Source organism: Papio anubis, chromosome 15, assembly GCF_008728515.1.
Source record: "Papio anubis isolate 15944 chromosome 15, Panubis1.0, whole genome shotgun sequence".
Lineage (NCBI taxonomy): Eukaryota > Metazoa > Chordata > Mammalia > Primates > Cercopithecidae > Papio > Papio anubis.
In genome coordinates this window covers 21,137,565-21,160,560 of record NC_044990.1, presented here as the reverse complement: position 1 = coordinate 21,160,560, position 22,996 = coordinate 21,137,565, and the positions used below count along the sequence as shown (strand labels likewise).

The window sequence follows — 22,996 nt, the reverse complement described above, 5'->3', positions numbered from 1 at the left end:
ATTTGGTTGATAATCATTTAATTTATCTATGAAGATTTTGTGAAGTCTGCATGGAGGGTGGGTCTCTCCAGAAAGGGTTAAAGTGGTTACAAGGTCCTATCAACCCAGCACCCCTTGAACTAGGTATTTTGGCTTGGGATCTTGGAGGTAATATGAATTTGAATCCCAGGTCTGTCTGAGGGAAAGCCTTTATTACTAATATCCAATGAAACCTCCCCCACAATCTAAAGCCTAGGTGGATCATTTTCTAGTACATGCCTTCATCAAGATTATAGCCCTTTCAGGTTCCCAGCTGGATGTGGAGTGTCACTCCCAGCTACTCACATTGCATGGGCCTAGGTCTTGTCTCCTGCCCTTCACGTAGCTCTTAAGTACCTTGACAGCAAGATCCTCTAATGCCTCCAGTGCTGTTACAGTTTTGCTTTTGTTTACCCCTCTGGTTGCACGGTTTGTTTTTTCAATTTGTCCATGAGGAATTTCCCTTACAGTTTTGTGAGCGTAGATCCATATTTAAAAGGACATTTCTATTAAGGAAAACCGTGTGACTAGCCAATGGAGTAAGAAAGTCAGTGATGTGTGAAGCTTGCAAGTCCTGCTCTTAAAGAAAAGGAGAGTTCCCCCTGCTAACTCTTTTTCATCCTTCCCACTAGCTGGAATGCCAATAGGGTAGGGAGCCATTTTGATGAGACCAACAGACCAAAAATGAGAACACTCTAGGGATATCAGAGCAACAAGGTAGAAGGAGCCTGGGCCCCTGACAGCTTCACAGATCAGAGCTGCAGCTCCAGTTTTGGCTTTTGGACCAGAAATAAACTTCTGATTGTTTAACCATTGTTACTGAAAGTCACTGTCATACTAGTTAATACTATATAATAATACAGCAGGTTTTCAATATGGAAAAGATAAGAAAGAACATAAGGAAAGTATAACCAGAGATGATCATGGTATAGCGGGGAGGTGTCCAGAAAGAAGATTTTAGGGGATATTCAAGCTGTCCTCTGGCTGTTCCACAGTTTTTTTCCAGGGCTAGCCTTGCTGTTTGCAGAAAGATTTGTCTAACAGAATGCACTAATGTGAATTTGTGATCCTTTATATATTTGCATTTGCAGAGTTTATACTCACAGGCTCTCTATTTTTCCTTAGCAAATATCCACATTTAATTAGCTTCCCCAGAGGGAATTATGTAGTCATAATTACTGCCTCATATTCTGAAGAGGAAGGTGTGGGTGCCTGAAAGGCATGACATTAAAATGTTTTCTCCAGAAGGTGTACTTTTTTCATCTAAAGTAAAACTCTTTCCAAATGATATGTTTGTTATTAAGTATCAGCACTTTTTAAAATAATATAAGTTAAAGACTGGTGGAAAGAAATATAAACAATTACACATGACCATTTCGAGAACCATCCTAGTTTACTCTTCTGCAGCACGGGTTAATCTAGCTTTTGTATCTTCACAGAATTAAGGAAATGGGGAGATGAGCTGTAATAAATACAGTGACTCATGACATTCATTTATCAATAAATTAGTTTTTATTCAGCAATAACAAGTTACTAAATGAGCTAGGTTCTGAGGAGAGAGCAAAACTTTTTAAGACACAATCTCTGTTTTGAGATATTTATGGTATTTCTATACTACACACAATCTCTGTTTTGAGAAATAGTATACACAATCTCTGTTTTGAGATATTTTAGTCACAATATGTAGCTAAAACATGATCTGAAATAAATACAACATAGATAAAAAATGACAAATGTCAGAAGGGAATGGATGAATGCTCTGTGAGTTCACAGCTCAGCGTTACCCTGTCCCTCTGATTATAACAACACTTGCTTCTTGGTATAATTTTTTGCCAAATCTAAGGTCTTCGGGATCCTGAACACTTAGCACTTGGTTCAGCCCTCTTGAATGTGTTCCCTTTTTCTAACGCTGAAAAGAAAAAGCCTTCCTTTTATTTCAAAAACAACAGCACAAAGTTGGAACAGCTTAAACCATCACTTACGGTGGCTTTTGAAATGAATAAGCCGTGAATACTGCTTCTGAGCTCTCATAACCATCAGGAGCTACAAGCAAACAAAAACCTGAATCAATAGTTAACGTCACAGTGAAATAACGTCTTGTTTCTTCTTTCTAGAGGGAACTGCACAAGACACTTCATTCTCTTTAATCTGCTCTACCCTGTCATATACCGTTGTTTATGATGCTAACAATTACGATGGTGCAATAGCACACTCAGTGACTCATCAGCGCCCGCCTTCCAGAGGCACTCAGCTTTCACATATGCGGTGAGTAATGGCTCATAGAGACATTGCTTAATATCCGTAATCAGTTTTAGTCTGATGCAATTCTGAAAATGCATCCTTCTTTTCCAATAAATGATAAATTATAAGGCTATTGTCTGGCAAAGAGAGTCATTTTTCCCAGGCAAAGATTTATTTCCCAACCAAGGTGTTTTTGAATCCTTGAATGTCACTTTTAGCTGTTTCCAATCCTCTAAACAAGCATCTGCCAATCACCCGGACGTGTGAGAGGCAACGCTAGGGTATATAGTTATTTAGTGTGAAATGTTGCCATCAGAATTGAAGAGATGGTCTGTCTAAATCTGAAGGGGTGGCAAGAAGGAATTGAGGAGGCTGTGGAAGAAGGAAAAAAAGGAATGAGTAGGAAAAATGTCATACAGGCACAATGAAGCAGAAAATTTCATATGACTTCATCAATCTGGGCTAACCAACAAAAATTATCGTTTTTTAAAATGAGGCTGAAGCCTTTGAATTATCCTTGGAAAATAATTTCCTAAGTAAAAAAAACCTGTAAATGAGATTGCAAAGAGGCTCTTTAATCTGTATCTAAACATTCTTTACATCTTCTAGTGGTGTCTGTTTGCAAAAGCAAAGATATTTCTTGCTTTCTTGTCCACCAAAGCAGCCCTCTCCAGCAAGTCTCACTTGACAATTTTCCATTAACCACCATTTTTTGTCACTGCACGATATAACAGAATAGAATTTAAGGGTTGCATAATTCAGATTTCTCATTACAAAATTATTTTGGATTAGCTATCTGTTAACTCATTTAGGATGAATATGTTAATAATTATTATTTTGTAGTTCTACAATATTACTTTGGTCAGCACCTTGCTGATGAAGAGTAACAAGCTAGGTAGTAAAAGGACCTCAGAATATTTACACAATTAGGCAGGAGGTTTTTGGTCACAGATGGATGCCTGGACTTCAGTGTCACTTCCATTGCCTGCTCACTCAAGGTTTCGTGAACGCAGCACAGTCATAGGTATGGTGGGGGCTGGAAATTATCATCTCACTTGATATTCAGTTTTATCATCTTTTCATTCTCTTACTACCTTCTAGCCATATTTTATAATCATTTTCATGGCTTTGTCTTTCTCTACCTTTTCCATTTAGTCAATTTCCACAAGGTACATTTCCCTTCCTGTTCTACATTTTCTTCCTGGGTGATAGCACCACTTCCATGATTGCAGTGGACCGAACTTGTTAATCAATCTGCTGATGGATGCTAAGTCTATACTTCCTGACTTAATCTGGCTTCTGAGCCTCAGCTATATTTCCAACTGGACGTTTCTACCTGGACATGTTCCACAGGCACCCAAAACTTGATATAATTGAACTAAACACATTGGCTCCTTCTGCCCTTAAACTCGTTCCTCCTTTGTTCCTTGAGTGACACCATCAGAATCAGTTGCTTCAGCTAAAGACTCCCCCCAATTTTTACCATCTGATTGTTAAGTCAGATCAATTTTATCTTCAAAGTATCTCCAAGGTCTCTCTCTACTGTACCATTCTCATAATTTGAACTAGAGACTCCTTACATAGCTGTTGATTCTCCTTACAACCTAATCCCAACTAATCATTCCAGTCTTATAGCTCACCCATTACTCTACCACACACCTCAGTGCTACATAGTTATGTGACCATGGAACCCTTTTCATATCTGTTAATCTCTCAATACCTCAACTTTCTCCTCTGTAAAATAGGGAGAATAATAAGCCTTGCCCTAGAAATTTGTCTTGAGGATTACAGGAGACAATAGATGTAAAGTATTCAGCATAGTACCTGGCCCAACCAAAGCATTATATGTGTATTCTCCTTTTATTTCTCTCCTTTTTGCTCATCTTCTTTCTCCTCCTTCTTCTTCCAAGTGTATAATATGTAATCTGTCAAGCATTTATTTTACTTATTTAATTATTACTTTATTATTTATTTATTAAAATCTTCATTTTGGCATAAACTAAAATGAAAACATTATCAACATAAAACTTCACCCTTTAACCATATCACATCTATGATCTAAGTCTCCAGTTTTCCCCAAACAGCAGTAACTCCATTACAAAATTTACAACTACTTTTAGGAAAATAGTGGTGAACAAACCAACCAATAGATGTGTAAGTAGAAAAACCTTCCTCCCTGTCCTCCCCACTACCATTCTAGAAGATTTCCAAACTGCCCAGTAGAGTTGCCACTTTGTCACATAGAACCAGAAAGGGCCAGCAGGATCAGGATACAAATACCTCATGGGCATTAAAATATCACTGGAAATGCAACAGAATAAAAAGATTGTGTATTTAACAAAATTCCTTTCAGGGAGAGTTAATGGTAGTGGTGGTAGCAGAGGCAAGGGTAGGGATAAAGTGTGGGGTCCCCAAAGCACAGGCTTGAGTAACAATAAATGCTCGCTATGTCGTCTTCTAAGATTTGTAGGTAGATGGACTTTGTAGGGTAAGACTTTGGGTTTTCTGAATGGCAAATGTGATTTTGTGGCTGAAGCTGAATTGTTGCAGATGAATACTTTTGAAACTTCCGTACACATCAGCATCTCTCAGAGGGTTTGTTAACACATAGTACTGGGCCTCCCTCCCAGAGTTTTTGACTCAGCAGCTCTGGAATGAGGCCCAGGAATCTGAATTTCTAAGGACTTCTCAGATGAGAATGAAGTTGTCAGTGTGGAGAACATGCTTTGAAAACCATTGAGAAGATGCCAATCATGGTCACCAGCAGTACTACTCTGCTACTTCTCCATCCTAAACATCATATTTTTGAAAAAGAATCAGTTTGATGAATGACATGTTATTAGCATTCTTGATATTCCTAACTACTAATTTGCTCAGAGTACCTGCATGTCTGGATCCAGCCGTGACTCCCAACTAATAAATAATAAAGCTACTAGTTTCCTCTCTTCCTCTCTCCTACATTCCCTACATGGCATTGATCCTAAAATGGCTACCTTCACATCACCCGGGAAAAAAAGGAATTTAGGCACAAACATAAGAAAACATTTGACAAAAATATTACTTTTGTAATTTAGTAACCTAGTGAGATATAAAAACACATTTTATCTGTTTCAAACATTGAATTTCATCAGCGTATGGAATATGCTTCATTATACTGGTTAGTGATGTCTGTTACAAACAAGGTTCCCAAATGCCAGGCCAGCTTGCATAGTTCTGAGAAAGAGGTCCAAATATATTCTATTGCATTTCCCAATTAAAATTGCTCATTTTGGAATGAAGTTGTAAGAATGATTGGCCAGGCAGCCCACTCTTTTATTTATAGTCCTTTCAAATTAAGTCTCAAGGCATTTCAATAATGATTTGATTCTGGTATTTTTTCATGTTTCTCACATTCAATAAACATCAAATTGCTGAACAACCCAAACTCTATCTTACTTAACTTTAATTCTCCAGATTCTAGCATATGGCTGGCACATAGTAGGTGCTTAACTCATTTTTTTTTGTCAATTAAAGGGAGCATGTGTGAGACTTTTACAACTGAATTATGACCATCCTGAGGGGACTTTCCCCATATGACCCACTGCTTTATAGATAGTCAGCCATATAACCAATCAGACCCCAAACCTTCCACAAAAAGCAGAACTAGAGACAGAGCCACCCATCTGGGCATGAGTGGTGTTGGTATTACAGTAGTCCATTAGATTGAGCCTTGTTCTCACAAGGAAAAGAGATTTCACAGTTCTCTTAATTACTCATGTTTTATTGCTAATATTCACAGCCCTTTCTTCAAAAGATCTGAATCCAATCCATTTAGAATGGACATTTCTCTTAGAAGAGATTCAAATAATATATGTTTAGATAATCTTTTTTAAAAGATGAAGTATATTTAAAAGATGTTAAAGTATATATATACAGACATAATCTATATACTTGATAAACCATCTACAGTAAATGTTATTGAATGTTTCTTTATTTTATTTTATTTTTTATTTTATTTTATTTATTTTTTTTGAGACGGAGTCTGGCTCTGTCGCCCAGGCTGGAGTGCAGTGGCCGAATCTCAGCTCACTGCAAGCTCCGCCTCCCGGGTTTATGCCATTCTCCTGCCTCAGCCTCCCGAGTAGCTGGGACTACAGGCCTGCGCCACCTCGCCCGGCTAGTTTTTTGTATTTTTTAGTAGAGACGGGGTTTCACCATGTTAGCCAGGATGGTCTCGATCTCCTGACCTCAGGATCCGCCTGTCTCAGCCTCCCAAAGTACTGGGATTACAGGCTTGAGCCACCACGCCCGGCCATGTTTCTTTTGATGTTAAAAATGTCGGGCCAGGCGCAGTGGCTCACGCCTGTAATCCCAGCACTTTGGGAGGCTGAGATGAGCGTATCACCTAAAGTCAGGAGTTTGAGACCAGCCTGGCCAACATGGGGAAACCCTATCTCTACTAAACATACAAAAATTAGCTGGGCATGGTGGCGGGCACCTGTAATCCCAGCTACTTGGGAGGCTGGAACAGGAGAATCACTTGAACCCAGGAGGTGAAGGTTGCAGTGAGCCAAGATCATGCCATTGCACTCCAGCCTGGGCAACAAAAGCAAAACTATGTATATATTTTAAAAATGTGATTACTGTGATTCTCCTGTTTGAGGAAAGTCTGGTATAATAAAGGGCCTGACTCCATGTTTGGTGTCTGCTGCTGACAGCACCTAGCTCCCCCGCTCTGCCCTCCTCTTTGTCACTCTGTGGAAGCTGATGAGAGGCCCTGCGCTTCCTCTTTGGCACTGGCAGGAATGTCCAACCTGCAAACTCTCATCCCTGTGTGTGGGAACCCTCACCTCAACTCTTTCTCTAACACCGTGAACCCCAGGCCAGGCTCCTTTCTTTGCTCTCTTAAGCTATTTTTGGACCTGCTTGGGAGCCTGCCCTGGTGTCCCCAGAAAGCCTCATTATGTGAGTAAAAATCTTTTCCTACTCTCTTAGTGCATGTGTGGCAATATCAGTCTCAACATCTGAACCAGATTTTGGGTGGAGGAACCATTAATCTCTGCAAAGTTACCAGAAAAACTGGTATCTGGAATCTATAAAGAACTTTTGTCATTCAATAATAAGAAAAAATCTAATAAAAAAAATAGGCAAAAGATTTAAATAATCACCTCACAAAATAAGATACACAGATTGCACATAATCACATAAAAAGATGATCAACATAATTCATCAATAAGAAAATGCAAATTAAAACCATAATACGATATAACTACACACCTAGTAGATAGCTAAAAAATTTTTTAAAAATATGGTCTCACTTTGTCACCCAGGCTGGAGTGCAGTGGTGTGATCATAGCTCACTGCAACCTCAAATTCCTGAGCTCAACGGATCCTCCCTCCTCGGCCTCTTCAGTAGCTGGGACTACAAGTATGTACCATCACAACCAGCTAATTTTATTATCGATTACTATTATTATTATTATTATTGAGATGGAGTCTCTCTCTGTCACCAGGCTGGAGTGCAGTGGTGCAATCTCGGCTCACTGCAACTTCCACCTCCTGGGTTCAAGCCATTCTCCTGCCTCAGCCTCCCTAGTAGCTGGGACTACAGGCGTGCACCACCATGCCCAGCTAATTTTTGTATTTTTAGTAGAGACAGAGTTTCACCATGTTGGCCAGGATGGTCTTGATCGCTTGACTTCATGATCCTCCCACCTCGGCCTCCTAAAGTGCTGGGATTACAGGCATGAGCCACTGCACCCGGCCTCAATTATTATTATCTTATAGAGACAAGGACTTGCTCTGTTCCCCAGGCTGGATTCAAACACCTGGCCTCAAGCAATCCTCACCGCCTTGGCCTCCCAAAATGCTGGGATTACAGGCATAAGCCACCACACCTGGTCCTAATTTTTTTTTTTTTTTTTTTTAATGACAATACTAAGTACTAGTGAGGATGCAAAGCAGCTGGAACTCTTACACATTGCTGGTGGGAATGGAAAATAGTACACCCACTTTGAAAAACATTTTGGCAGTTTCTTACAAAGTTAAACATGCGCATGACATACAATCCAGAAGTTCCACTTCGAGGTAAGAGGAATGAAAACATATGTATACAGAGAAATATATATGAAAAAAACGACTAACCAAATGTCCATCAATTGCTGAATGAACAACTTTGGTATATACATTAAATAAAATACTCTTCAGTAATAAAAAGATCAACTACTGATACATGCAACAACATGGGGAATTTTAAATGTATTATGGTAAATGAAAGAAGCCAGACTTAAAAGGCTACCTAGCATATGGTTTCATTTGTATGACATTCTGGAAAAGGTGATACTACAGAGAGAAGAAACAGATCAATGGTTGCCAGGGCCTCAAAGTGGGAGGAAAAGTTTGACTTCAAAGAGACAGGAGAGAATTTTGGAAGGCGATGGATATGTTATATCTTTACTGGAATGGTAGTGGTAACATAAAATTTGCATCTGTCAAAGCTCACAAAACTGAGCACAATATGTACTGTATTTAAATTATACCTTGTGAACCTGGCTTTAAATAAGTTGTAATTCTTACTAGTCAGTGACTTCAACACCATTTTAGCCAACTTGTATGAAATATATAGCACCACTATTTCCAAATATATTACAATGCTGCTCTCAAATGGAGAAATGCAGGGACCAAATAAAAATCATACAGTTTTGTGCAGTGAAGACACAAAAGACAAAAAACATTTCCCCCCTCCTTGTCTGCTACCTCGTCTTCAACCTATTTCCCTTTGCTGTTTCACGGTAGTTAGAGTGAAGATTAAATCCTACCTTTTTAGACCGCTTATTGGAGATTAAGTAAATTCAAGGGTTGGGATGAAAACATTTTAAATGGTTCGAGTTTATTCAACATTTTGCCTAATAGCATTTTTGCTCATATATCTTATCAATTAAGGGGTAATTTTAGATAAGCGAACATCATTAGAAGGATGCATACTAAGTGTGGATATTGAAGCACTCATATTGGCCTCATCAAGAATAATTTGATTAAATAATTTGGACAGATTCCCTCTCTTTATAATTCTATGAGGAACAAAAATGGGAGAGCATCAGCTCCCTAGGGGAATGAATGAAATAGATAATCTTGTGGTCAAATGAGCAAAGAGAGGCACTTTACTAAAGATGGGGCTTTCTGTCTTCATTAGAAAAATTGAAGATGTTCTAAAGAACTCCATTAGGGATAATGGTGTCTCTTAGAAAAACTGTGTGCTTCATGACTTAGGTACTTGATTAAAGGGCTAATTCACCCTCTGCTTATCTAATTGATCTTGTTTTCTTCTTCTTCATCCTGCCCTTGAAATATCCCAAAGTAGATTACATGTAACCACTAACAGCTTCTTTCCCTTACTCATCCAGGCATGCCAAACTGTGTACTTCTATCATAGGTCCTCTCAATACCTGAAAATGATTGACTGAATTCTGGGGGTGACTACACTTCCTTTGGGAAGACAGCTCCTAGTTCTCCTGTGCATGGGAATCCCTTCTGAAAATGTAATTGCCTGTCATCAAGAAAAGAAAGAAGTCCTCTGTCATACTCACTCCCCTTCTTTTTGAGGAAAAGATCCTTTACTATTGTGGGCAAAAAGGGACTCGCCCCTTGATCCATATCCATATTCCCATTGAGCCCTGTAGGGAAGATTCACCTCGAGAGGAGTGGAGGATATCCATGAGCAAACATGGCAGCCGACTGGCAGTTTCAAAGGGGCCTTGAAAATAAATCTATTTCTATTTCGCCCTTCATGATATGTGATGTAGGAGTGCTTTCCAACTACTCTCTGTTGCCACACTGACGGTTGATGACATTTATATACATAGCACCATCATTCATTCGTATCAGACATATCCATGGAGCACCTGCGATGTGTCAGGTGCTTTTTTAGGCACAAGCAATACAACAGAGAACAAATAGACAATAATTAATCCCCTTGAGAATTTACATTTCAGTAATGCAGACAGGTAAAAGATAAGTAAGACACATATATACATTTAAATTATAAGTATTTATTTAATTATTGCTGAAAACAGCAGTACGTTGGAAAACAAGAAAAAATCATGTAAAATAATATAAAAATAGGAAAAATGATTCAAAATAAGATTACAAATATTAAAGACAAAGCAGTTTCATCATTGTCTAAGTGATTGATATGGTTTGGCTGTGTCCTCACCCAAATCTCAACTTGAATTGTATCTCCCAGAATTCCCACGTGTTGTGGGACGGACCCAGGGGGAGGTAATTGGATCATGGGGGCCGATCTTTCCCATGCTGTTTTCATGATAGTGAATAAGTCTCACGAGATCTGATTGATAGGTTTATCAGGGCTTTCCACCTTTGCTTCTTCCTCACTTTCTCTTGCTGCCACCATGTAAGAAGTGCCTTTCACCTCCCGCCATGATTCTGAGGCCTCCCCAGTCCTGTGGAACTGTAAGTCCAATTAAACCTCTTTTTCTCCCCAGTCTCAGGTATGTCTTAATCAGCAGCATGAAAATGGACTAATACAGTGACATATCCAAAGATAATAATAGAACAAACAGTACATGGGTTCAGTACATTATTACAAAATGTTCTTAAAATAGTCTTGAATATTTGAAAAGTTAGTGCATTTCAAGGATAAAGAAAATATCCCATGGAAAATTTCTGTGGAAAACTCAAAGTATTTACAAAATTTTAGAAAATAACATTCTCTTAAACTTGTTCATAATTATATTTAATGTCCAGAGTGTACAAAACTTTGTTATAAACCCAAGAAATTTTGTCCATAGCTAAGTTGTCCTTTGGGTCAGGAATACAAGTACTATCACCCAGACATTCTCGAACATGAAAGAAGGCATTCTCCATGAGCCTCACTTGAAAAATACTCGAGATCTGAGGACAGTATCTTTTCAACCATAAGTGAATCAGAATAGATAAAAATCAGAAATGAAAGAGCTATGGTAAAAGACCTGACAGTCAACATAGAATCTATTTATTAAATTCTATAAAAAAGATGGAATTATGAGGACAAAACATAACGTATATGTAAAAACTGGAGAGTTAAGAGAAGGAGAGGCAGGATAAGTACAAGGAGATTAATTTTCTCATATTAATAGTGGGAAGTCAATTGATATGGCCTAACACTGAAAAACACAACCAAATACACATTCACATCATGATTTGAAACTCATGTTGTTTTTCATTATCTTCCTTTAAACTTGGAGAAATATTTTAGAAACTCATAGCACTCATGGTGAACAAATGTTTTCTTCTATTACGTAATAGGATCTTATTTTAGAAAATTATGCCTAATCATCTTGATCTCTGCATAAATGCATAGAAAAATAACACAGATAATGTTCACCAGATGTAGGAAGTGATTATTTCTGGGTGGCAGGATTTGGAATAATTTTTAACTTTCCTCCTTTAATTTTTCTATATTGTTTGACTAGTCATAATGAGTACATATAATTTTTTATGTGAAAACAATTAATTTACAAAAGACATGCCTATAATCCTTTATTCAAAATCCTTGGGACGAGATATATTTCAAAGTCAGAATTTTTCAAAGTTTAGAAAAATAATAGGGTGCTTATGGAACATCCTTTGAGAGTCTGGGCCAGCATCCCCAAATCAAGCATGTTAATATCACTATGGCAAAAATAAGAATATTCATACAAAAAAATTATGACTATAATTAACTTTTCTAATGTCAGTTCAGGTCAGGAGTTATCAAACTGATAAATGATCATGATTTTTAGGCAAATCAACAAAAATGTTTTTACTTTCAGGGCTCTTTGATTATATTTAATAGTTTTATGGATAAGGAAATATGGATCATCATGCAACAGTTACCCATTTTTCAGGGTTTTGCTTTCTTTGGCTTTGGTTTCCTGTAGTCAATCATGTTCTGAAAATAGGCGAGTACAGTACAATCAAATGTTTTGAGACAGATTACATTTACATAACTTTTATTACAGTATATTGCTATAATTGCTTTATACTATTACAGTCATGTAATAATATAAAGTCATGGACCACATATATCATGGTGGTCCCATAAGATTATAATGAAGCTGAAAAAATTCTATTATCTAGTGATGCTTTGATGATCTGTACCCTGTGTAAGTCTAGGATAATATGTGTGTTAGTGCCTTAGTTTTTAACAAAAAAGTTTAACATTAAAAAAAAATTAAAAACAAAACAATTTATAGGATAAGGATATGAAGAAATAAATTATTTTTGTACAGCCATATAATGTGTTTATGTTTTAAGCATTTATTACAAGGGTTAAAATGTTAAAAAAAATTTAAAAGTTTGTAAAGTGAAAGTTACAGTAAGGTAAAGGTTAATTTATTATTGAAGAAATTTTAAAAATAGGTTTAGTGTAGCCTGAGTGTACAGTATTTATAGAGTCTACAGTCATGTACAGTAATGTCCTAGGCCTTTACATTCACTCACCATTCACTCACTGACTCACCCAGAGCAACTTCCAGTCCTGCAAGTTCCATTCATGGTAAGTGCCCTATACAGGTGGACCATTTTAAATCTTTTATACGCTATTTTTATTGTACCTTTTCTATGTTTAGTTACACAAATACTTACCATTATGTTACAATTGTCTACAGTATTGGGTGCAGTAACATGCTGTACAGGTTCATAGCCTATGAGTAGTAGGCTACACATATAGCCTAGATGTGTAGCAGGCTATACCATCAAGATCTGTGTAAGTATACTCTACAGTGTTTGCAAAATGATGAAGTTGCCTAATGACAAGCATCTCTGAACATATCCCCATCATTAACAATGCATCGCTGTATTAGTTACTATTGTTAATCTCTTACTGTGCCTAATTTATACATTTATGAATTAAACTTTACCATAGGAAAAGTTGGTATATATAGAGTTTGGTACTATTCACTGTTTCAGGCATCAACTGGGGTCTTGGAATGTATCCTCCCTCAGATAAGGGGAGACTTATTCAATTTGAATATACACTTAATGTAAGCAACTTAGCATCTTCCAATCATCCTAATGTGTTTGTGTTTTTAATCTAGATATTATGGGTAGCTGCTCCAATTCTTTATTCTCCACCTATTTTGCAAGCCACACAGTCATCTCCTTTCTGCTATATATACCTTTCTTCACCCTCATCTTTACCCCTCACTTTCTCGGTTTCATCAACATAGGAAGGCAGGGTGGCAGAGTAGGAAATATTCTAAACAAGAGGATTAAGAGAGTTTATTTTAGCTCTGCCATCTAACAGCTATGTGACTTTTGACAAGTCAGTATCCTTGGTAAGACTCTCCACACAGCACCAGACATTTGTAGCACATATTACATCTAATTATACTTAGATATAAATCACGTTTTATATCTAATTATTCAAGAGGTCAGTTGTAAAGGAAAAGAAGGAAGGGATTTGTTAAAAAAGAACAACAATGAGTGGCCGGGGAGCTGGGCTCAGGAGCTATTTGTCTACGAGTCTCAGGTGCATTTTAGCATTAACATACAGGCTCTGTTAGTGTCATAATCAAAACGAAATCTCCCTGCTTTCAAAAATATCTTTCAGATCTTTTTATTTGCCCATCTCTTTGATGTCAGAATACCCTAGGTTACCCTAACGATACATTTCATTTCTCCATGTTAGATAACTGAACACAAGTGTCAAACTGAATCAGGATTTAACTTGATGTTTTATGAGATCCAGTTGGATTCTAAACTCAGGTCTCCAGATCTATAAATGTACATATAGTCTAATAAAGAAAAATAAGCATCCCAGAAGTTTGCAGTTCTCCCTTTCCATGAGTTATTCCAATAAGTTTAGAAATAATGAAAACATGAACTCTACCTACTAAAATTCCTATATAGTAAGCATGTAAGCATATTCATCAGACTTGGATTTGGGTAAAATAGCCTCATTCTAAAGAGCTTTTAGCTACGAAAGCAATGAAGCTGTGCTAAAAGATCACTTAAAGTCATAAAAAACAGTTGAATTGCTGAAGCTCCGTCAGCAGAAGCTCTGGAAGGACTGTATCGAGGAAATTTCCAACTTAACAAGACTTTTGCCTGTTAATAAGCTGCAATGGGAAGCCAGGCACTTGGGTTGCTGACTGACATGGAAAAACTTTTCAAACCACACATCCTTTTGGTAAGTTACTTTTCACAAAGGGAAATTCTGCCATGGATGTCTGGTTGCATCTGACAACTGGGGTTGCCTATGTAAGAGACGTAAGATTCAACGTGGCACCATAGTTCTCATGAATCAGAGGAAAATAAAATAGAAAGAAACCAATGGCTTGTTTTCTCTGATTGGTGTCCAAATTACTGACAGAGGTTCTATCTTTAAATTTTCTTAAGTGCTGTGAGTACTGGATTAGTACCAAGAGGGTCTGTGTTTCTGGGCTTGTGCTCAAACCAGTAACCTCCTATTTCTCAGGCCACAAAACATAATGACTTCTGTGATGTTGGAGGCTCTGAAAGCACAGGTCTGGGGGACTGGACTTGGCCATGCTGCCAGACCATGCATTGAGTTCAATAATCCACATCTTTTCAGAATCTTAGTTGGGATCAACTCAAGCTTATGCACTCAGAAATAAGTGCATGTACACACACTAACACACACACAGAGTCTCAGCAGATGGGATAGTTTCTTTTTCAACAAACCAATTCATATTTCTTACAAACGTGATGCCACATCAGCATTTCTTTCAGCCTGCAGAGTAGTTAACCGGATGCTGCCAACATGAAAGCTGTCTGTTTATTACTTAACTACTGGAAGAATCAGTTTCTTCTGTAAAATTAGATTCTCGCCCATGAATGCATCTCAGAAATGTTGTGATGTTTAGCTGAGTGTTTTTATGACAGTGCATTTTACCTTAAAATCCTACACCAGCATTCCCAATGTGTCCAAAAGGAGATAAGTCTCCAAAAAGGCTAACAGGTATTTTGCAAAAATAAAATAAATGAATTCAATTGCCAGCTCAAATTAAGTTGGGGAAAGCTTAGGTTAAGCCAAGTGCCTTTACTGTAGGACATACCAGAGCCTGTAAGTCCCTAATGTGCAATAAGGATTTCCAAGGGAATGGTATGCAATGCAGTACTGCCCAGTGTGCCTTACCTTGGAATTATTTTTCAATAAGCATCTCAGGAGATATTTTCTGGGACACACTGAACCTTAAAAGGCGAGTCACGTTAGAGTGGGTATAAGATGAACTGAGCAGCCTGGTCGGAACCTTAATGGAATTAACCTGAAAGCATAGCAACATCCATGTTTCTGCTCAAAGGGGAATCTATTTTCAGTTTGGAGCATCAGTCATAAAAGTACTTTTCATGCTGGAAAGTAGGTAAAAGCCTCATCACTTCTTCACAGTTTAGACAGGACACATAGGGACAGAAGGCTGATTACACAGTGCTGCTCAGGGTAGACAGCAAGGCTGTGACATTCCTAGGCTGACTGATAAGTGACTAGTGGGAGCCATTTGCAGAGCATGTTGGAAGATGCAAAACTCCCTTATGGGTAACATTGAAAAAAATCTTATTTGAGAATTCTATTAAAAAATTTCTTATGTGACTACATCAGCCTTGAGAGACGTGTGACACATTAGTCAGAGAAGGGTTACTAGAACATGGTTGACTGAAGAAGAAGAGAAATTCATCAAAACCAAAGAGAAAGTCTCTTAAATGTGCATAGATTCCAACTAGCAGGGATGGAAAATGGGAAATTATGAGAACACTGTCATATTCTGTTTCATTATATAAATTATTCTTTAATTATATGCTCGAATACATAAAATATACATTTTATGGAGTAAATTCATGATTCTCTTTCACACTGTGTTCATAAAGCTTCAATTCTTCCAGATGTTATTGCAGACAAATACCTGGACAAGAAGGATTCCATATTCACGCATAGAGATCCCAGATCAGCAGCCTCCCTTTCAGGATTTGGTTCTAACAGTGGTCTCTCCCTACCTATGGTGTTACTATTATTATTTACTTATGCAAGCCCAAGGGCAAGTCCAGGCTTATTAACCTGGGAACATTAAATGAGCATTAATGTTCATGCAACTAATAGGCTAATTTGCTCCTAGTGGTGAATTTAACATAATGTCCACTCCCAGATTAACATTTGAATCGGAAAAGTTGATATTCCTAATTCCAATTATTATTATCCAGAATATTCTAGAGCTATTTTATGAACTTAGTATAGAAAATAATAACAATAACAGCTACCATTATTGAGTGCCTACAGTACAATATATCCAAGTGGTAAAGCCAGCATCTGAACCCAGGTTTGTTCACCAAAACCTCCCGACTCACCACGCTGACTCAGGAAGTACTACTCCAAGAAAGTTTTGAACAAAGTTAACAGTGAAATTATGTAACTATTGACCAAAATTTACAACCTTCACTACAAATGATCCCAATGCCTCAGGACTGTGGTTTGCCAATGAGTGGCTCATGAAAGAGGGTATAGTTGGGACCCTAGGATTTTAGAATACCTACATATTGGTTTTTTCCAATATTAGCAAATGGGTAGACTGAGAGCAAAGAGTAGGATTATTGAGAACTTATCTAGAGGAAAACTATGTGGTTTTTAGATGGAGAATACAAATCTGACTAATTCTTTGTTTTTTTCTGAAGGAATAAATAAGGAAGGGGATTGTATTAACTGCTGAATGTAAATTATTTAGTCTAAAAAGAAAGGTTGAGAATCTTTCACCCCCAGTGCAATTAAAAAGGAGTTGTCATCGGCTGGGCACAGTGGCTCACGCCTATATGCCAACACTTTGGGAGGCCGAGGTGGGCGGATCACCTGAGGTCAGGAGTTCAAGACAGCCTGGCTAACATGGTGAAACCCTATCTCTACTAAAAAATACAAAAAATTAGCTGGGCACAGTGGTGGGCGCCTGTAATCCTAGCTACTTGGGAGGCTGAGGCAGGAGAATCGCTTGAACCTGGGAGGTGGCAGTTTCAGTGAGCTGAGATCATGCCATTGCACTCCAGCCTGGACAACAAGAGCAAAACTCGGGGAAAAAAAAGAGCCATCATCACTGATTTGAAAAAAAAAAAAAAAGTTTTGTCTAGGAGAAGGATTGATTTGGAGAAGAAGCTAAGAGCACAAAAAGTTGGATGTAATAATATAAGGATAGAGCTTGCCAAGACACAGGAAGTAGTACCCATTTTATTTAACATACCTATAAATTATCCAAATGAGGAAGTGGCAGGATATTACCATCACTGCAAACAATATTAGACCTTCCTGAGAGCTAAATATCGCATCAACAAAGATGAACTGGAATGAAATGTTGTGAAGATTCCATAAAACCAGGTACATGGAAGCAAAGGTAGTATGTGAGCTGTAATCCATGTATATTAGGAAAGAGTCTAGCAGCCCTGTCCACTGCTTACTGGGGACATTTGTTTGACCTGTTCCAACAGCCCTGCCCCGCAAAGTGGTATACATCACCAGAAAGAGCAATGGAAGGAAAAACAGACAAAGGAAGTCTTTACCCTCTCCCAACAAGATCTAAACCCAGAGAGCATAGGGATGTCCTCTAACCAAGGGAGAGGAGGTGGAACAGGAAACAAGAAGGAAATTCCCATGCCCACTTCCCTGGTACAGGCTTCTGAGGCTAAGTCAACTACAAAAGGGGAAAAGCCTTAAAATGAGTGAGAAATTAAGATTGTGATACTAAACTACTCTAAATACTTAATATCTGAAAGTGATTCAAAAAGGCCTCAGGTCTGCCCAAAATTTTAATGAGGGTCAAAGAAGAACAATTAAATAACACAGGTTTAAAAAGATAGGGCTGAGAAAGAAAAAAGCTGTTCTCTACTTGCACTTTACTGAGTTCAACCTGTTGAATAAATGGGCAATAAGTACAACATCCATCTGTTACATCATCTCATAGCTGTCTGTTTTTCCTTCATAGCTCTTATCTATGCTTGAAATTAAATATTTATATTGTTATCTAATTCATGTTTTCCCCAACCAGATGGTCAATTTTATGAGACCAGAGACTTTGTCTGTTGTCTCTTTTTTGTTAATTGTTGTTTTCCTACAATGTGCTTGACACACAGTTGGCAATGGATAAATATTTGTTAGGGAATTGAATGCGAATTGAAAACTCTATAAAATTCCAGTTATTGGAACTTAAGAAAAACATGACAGAGCTAGAAGAGTTCAGAGATGATGCTTAATTAGATGAGGAGATTTATAAAACACTGTTTAAGGACAGAATAAGAGATTAGGCTTTAGAAATGGGAAATGCCAGTGGACACAGCTATAAGAGACCAGAAAGAGACTGATATGGATAGGGTCGATGTGAACTAGTTAGCCAAATCCCCAAACACAAAAACCAGTACTTACATCTTAAATGTATTCTTTTGGAATGTATTAATCTAAGAAATGTTTTAGCTAAGAGCATAAATACATTTTTTTAAAGTATAAGATACATTTATCAATAAGAAGTTGGCAGGGGAACTACAATGTTTTAGACCAAATGTTGGAGGTTCTTTGAAAAAAAATCTTACTCTCTCTTAAATTATCTCCTTATCACTATTAGAAAATAGTGCTGAGTTGGGTCATCTTAGGATGCTGATCCCAAACTGTGATTCCTATTTGCTTACGAATTCTAATGGGCAGTGGGAAAGTTGTGGAGTGTTAAATACTTGGTTATCTCTGTGTTTAGAAAAAATGTGAATAGGCCTTTAGCCAATTAATTTGAATAAGCTCTCTAATGGGTAATGTTATTGTAGCAGTTACTGTGTGCAACAAACCACAACAAAACTTAGCTTAGAACAATCCTAGTATTTATTTTGCTCATGAATCTGCACCCTGCCTGGGCTCAATGAAAATATTTCATTTCTACCCAACTAGGTGTGGGCCAGGGCAGTGAAAAGGCAGTGCGGGCAACTAAAGGCTTGTTCACTCACATGGCTGGTGATTGATGCTGGCTGTTGGCTGGGAACCTCCATTCCTCTACATGTGGGCCTCTTCATGTAGCTTCTCCATATGAACTAGTTTAGGCTTCTTCACAGCCAAGAGGCTAGGTTTCAAGAACAAGCAACTGACAGAAAGGGAGAAAGAGGGAGAGAGAGAGGAAGCAATGCAAAAGCTGAATCACTGTTATGACCTAGACTCAGAAGTCAAATAGCATTCCTTCAGGCATATTGGTCTGTTGGTTGGAAGAGTCACGAGGCTCTGACCAAATGTGACAAAAAGAGACACAGTCCCAGGACCTTGGAGGGAGGAAAAGTTCATATGCATATTGGTGCAGCTATCTTTGGGAAACAGTCTGTTACAGCTTTACTAGAAGAAGAGCCTGTTCTTAAGATTTCCTGTTTATCCATGTAGAGAACTAAAAACCAAGTAGAATGGTAAATAGCAATGGATAGAGCTGAGATGTATTGTCCAATATGGTACAAGCCTTGCGCTTCAGTCAATCACTTCAAATATTTACTTATTATTTAGAAATCGGTAAATAACTTTTTGGTAGGTAAATTTTGAAAGTAAATTTTTCACTAAGAATTCTAATTTGAGACAATATAAAAAGCCAGCGAGCGTTTTTTTTTTAAGTAAATAAAGGCAGAGTTTTAGGAAGCTCAGATTATCTCATTAGCATCAGTTAGTAAATCAAATCAGTATAACCTTCCCAAGTCTTGGTATAACACTCTGTGAGTTTTCAGTGCAAAGCAATAGGCCAACATTTACTTTTAATGTTTAACAAAGAAAAATAAAAATATAACTTACCTTATGCTTAAAACAAAATTAAAACTTATGTTGAGAAAATTCCCAGTCAAAATTAGACTACCCTAACATTTTGAAATGGGGGAAATAGAATAATAATGCTATGAATAATTAGTGTAATATAATGAATAATAATTTAGAATGAAATGGAAAAGATAATAGAAAACTCCAATGCCCCAACATATTTCTCTCTGCTGTATTTATATCTGTATGCTACTTATGCAAGTTATTACTTCTAATCATTCTCTCTCTGTCTACACACACACACACACATACACACACACACATAATTTGAATTTTTAAATCTTGGTTTCACACTAGATGTGTGCTCACTCCAGGCTCCTAACACACTGAATGCTGTGGATATTTGATGCATATTGAAAAAATTGAATGACAATGAAGTGAGGTATATTTTGTACATTGTTTATGGCATGTAAACCTTAAGAACTTAGAGTAGTTGGTTGGTTTGAAAGAATCTCTTTTTGGACCGAGCAAAGAGCTTTGCATTGTGGATTTTTCCTCATCTTGCAACTGTAAGAAAGAACATGTATCAGGTGGATGATGCTTGAGGAGGGGAAAGAGTACTTGCTTTGCTTTATTGCTCGCAGATTACTTCAAATTATCCTCACAGGCATCTGCCTCAATTAACATCCAATCTATTACTCTTCTACTTTTATTCTCAAGGAGGAACATCTTTATAGCATGGTTGGTTTTGCTTCTCCCCCCGTAAACAAAACATCTTGCTGAATTGCTTTTCACAAAAGCCACTTTTAGATAGATATTATGTTTTAAGATAAAAGCCTGAGGAACACATTGCTGAGTTTTTTGAAAAAGAAAAACGGTACACAGGGCCCTGAATGTGTCCACACAATACCCAGAGTACTCAAGAGTTAATCACGGGAGCTCCAGTTTTTAATTCATCTGAACTGACTTGAATACCACCTAAGACCTAAGTAACATTAATAAGCCACTTAGCATCTCTGAAACTCAGTTTACTCGTATATAAAATGGGAATAATGCTCCCTGTCTTGCAGGACTGTCACAGGAATTAAGTGACATAGCATGCAAGAGTGACCAGTACTAAATAAGTAATCCATACATACTATTTTGTGACTTTTCCCCAACTTGGTTGCTACATTTTTCTCTCATTATTTTATTTTTTAACATTTCTGTTTTGTTTTTAATGTGATAGGTGAAGAGTTTGAAATTACACACACAGGCATACACACAAATCTTTCTCCTTTTTAAAGGAACATTCCTTTCTCCTTCTTTCCTCTTTTCCTTCTTTCTTTTTTCCTCCCTTTCCTTTCCACAGATATTTTCAGTATTTGCTATGAGCCAGCCACCAATTATCCAGTATTGAGCAAAGCAGCAAGTCCCTTTCTTTACACTGCTTAGCATCTATTAGGAGGAAAGAGCATTTGAATAAATAAATAATTAGACTCATCTATCATCACAGCTGAGAAAGAAGGGTGTTGAAAGTTCTAGAAGTGACCTTCATAGACAGGATGGTTAAGAAAGGCCTTTGTGAGGAGGTGATAAATAGAGAAGTAAAGAAGAGTGTGCCGCTTAATCTCCATTTAGAGATTGCACTCTATTCTCTGCCTTTCTCCACCTTCCTCAGGCTGGGGGCGGGGCCGGGATCCTGAAGATCGCGTTCCCTGTGCTCCCTTGACCTCAGGCTTGCTGGTGGGTTCTGACAAAGTGAGACAGTGGCTAAAGATTGAGGGGCATGAGGATAGAGATCAGGGTGTCCCATGATTTGATGTTACATCTGTGGCTGTATTATGTTACAGCTGTAGCTGTATCCCTCCCCAAGGCAGCTCCCATTGGAAATCCGTAAATAACTTTTTGGTAGGTAAATTTTGAAAGTAAATTTTTCACTAAGAATTCTAATTTGAGACAATATAAAAAGGACTTTTATATTGGAAGAGCCCTTCCCTAGGTTCCAGATCATAATGGGCTCAGACTGTGCCACTTCCTTCCTCTCTTTACTTCTTCAGCCCACAGGCTGATCATGGCTTCAGGGTGTTGCTAGTCTCTGGGTGTCTCACCCTTTGAGAAACGAGTTGGCAAGGCTGGTTTCACAAGATACAGGTCACAAAGACGCTGCTGATAAAACAGGGTGCAGTAAAGAGGTCAGCCAAAACCCGCCCAAACCAAGATGGTGATGATAGCAATCCGGTCGCCCTCACTGCTCATTTTACACTAACTATAATATATTCGCATGCTCAAAGTTACTCCCATCAGCACCATGACAGTTTACAAATGCCACGGCAACACTGGTAAGTTACCCTATATGATCTGAAATGGGGAGGAACCCCCTCAATTCTGGGAATCCCCCACCCTTTCTCCAAAAAATTTATAAAAATCCACCCCTTGTTTAGCATGTGATCAAGAAACACCATAAAAATACCAACCAGCAGCCTGGGGAGCCGCTCTGCCTGTGGAGTAGCCATCCTTTTATTCCTTTACTTTCTTAATAGACTTGCTTTCGCTTCACTCTGCCAGCTCGCTCTTGAATTCCTTCCGCACAAAGCCAAGAACCTATATGGCCTCCCCAGCTGAAAGTTCTAGAAGTGACCTTCATAGACAAAATGGTCAAGAAAGGCCTTTGTGAGGAGGTGACTGTTAAAACCTAAGTCGGACAATGTCATTGCCCTGCTCAAACCTCTGCAAGTTCTCAGTTTTGGGGTTCACCCTGTGACACCTTTATTATTTGTCCCTAACCCAGCCCTCGCCTCTGAAGTCTCTTCAACCTGGCCCATGTGGTGTGAATTCTGTTTCTAGCCTAGAACCTGAGTGTTACAAAAAGGAGATCCACGTGAAGGAGTTGGAAGGAGCCGTGCAAGAGAGGAAACAGCATGTGTATGAAGGACCCAATACAGGAAAAGCCTGGAGTGTTTGTGAAGTTAGGAGGGCTATGTGACTGAAGTCCCACAAGTGAGGGGAAAATGGCTTGAGATGATTGTGGAGAGGCAGGCA

General features: G+C 38.1%; 1 protein-coding gene across 11 annotated transcripts in view; it reads left to right on the top strand.

Moving 5' to 3' along the window:
- EPSTI1 (epithelial stromal interaction 1) overlaps positions 1-22,996 on the top strand; it is a 308,217-nt gene that overhangs the window by 265,191 nt on the left and 20,030 nt on the right. For 7 of the 11 annotated variants that reach the window (XM_031655809.1, XM_031655808.1, XM_031655822.1 and 4 more), the window contains one exon: positions 2,133-2,283. The exons of 2 other annotated variants lie outside the window; for them this stretch is intronic. The gene's annotated coding sequence lies outside the window, so the exon portion shown is untranslated. Of the gene's footprint in view, positions 1-2,132; positions 2,284-7,568; positions 7,588-9,641; positions 10,029-22,996 lie in introns of those variants that run through there. 2 more of the 11 variants (XM_031655812.1, XM_031655814.1) reach the window with 2 other exon arrangements.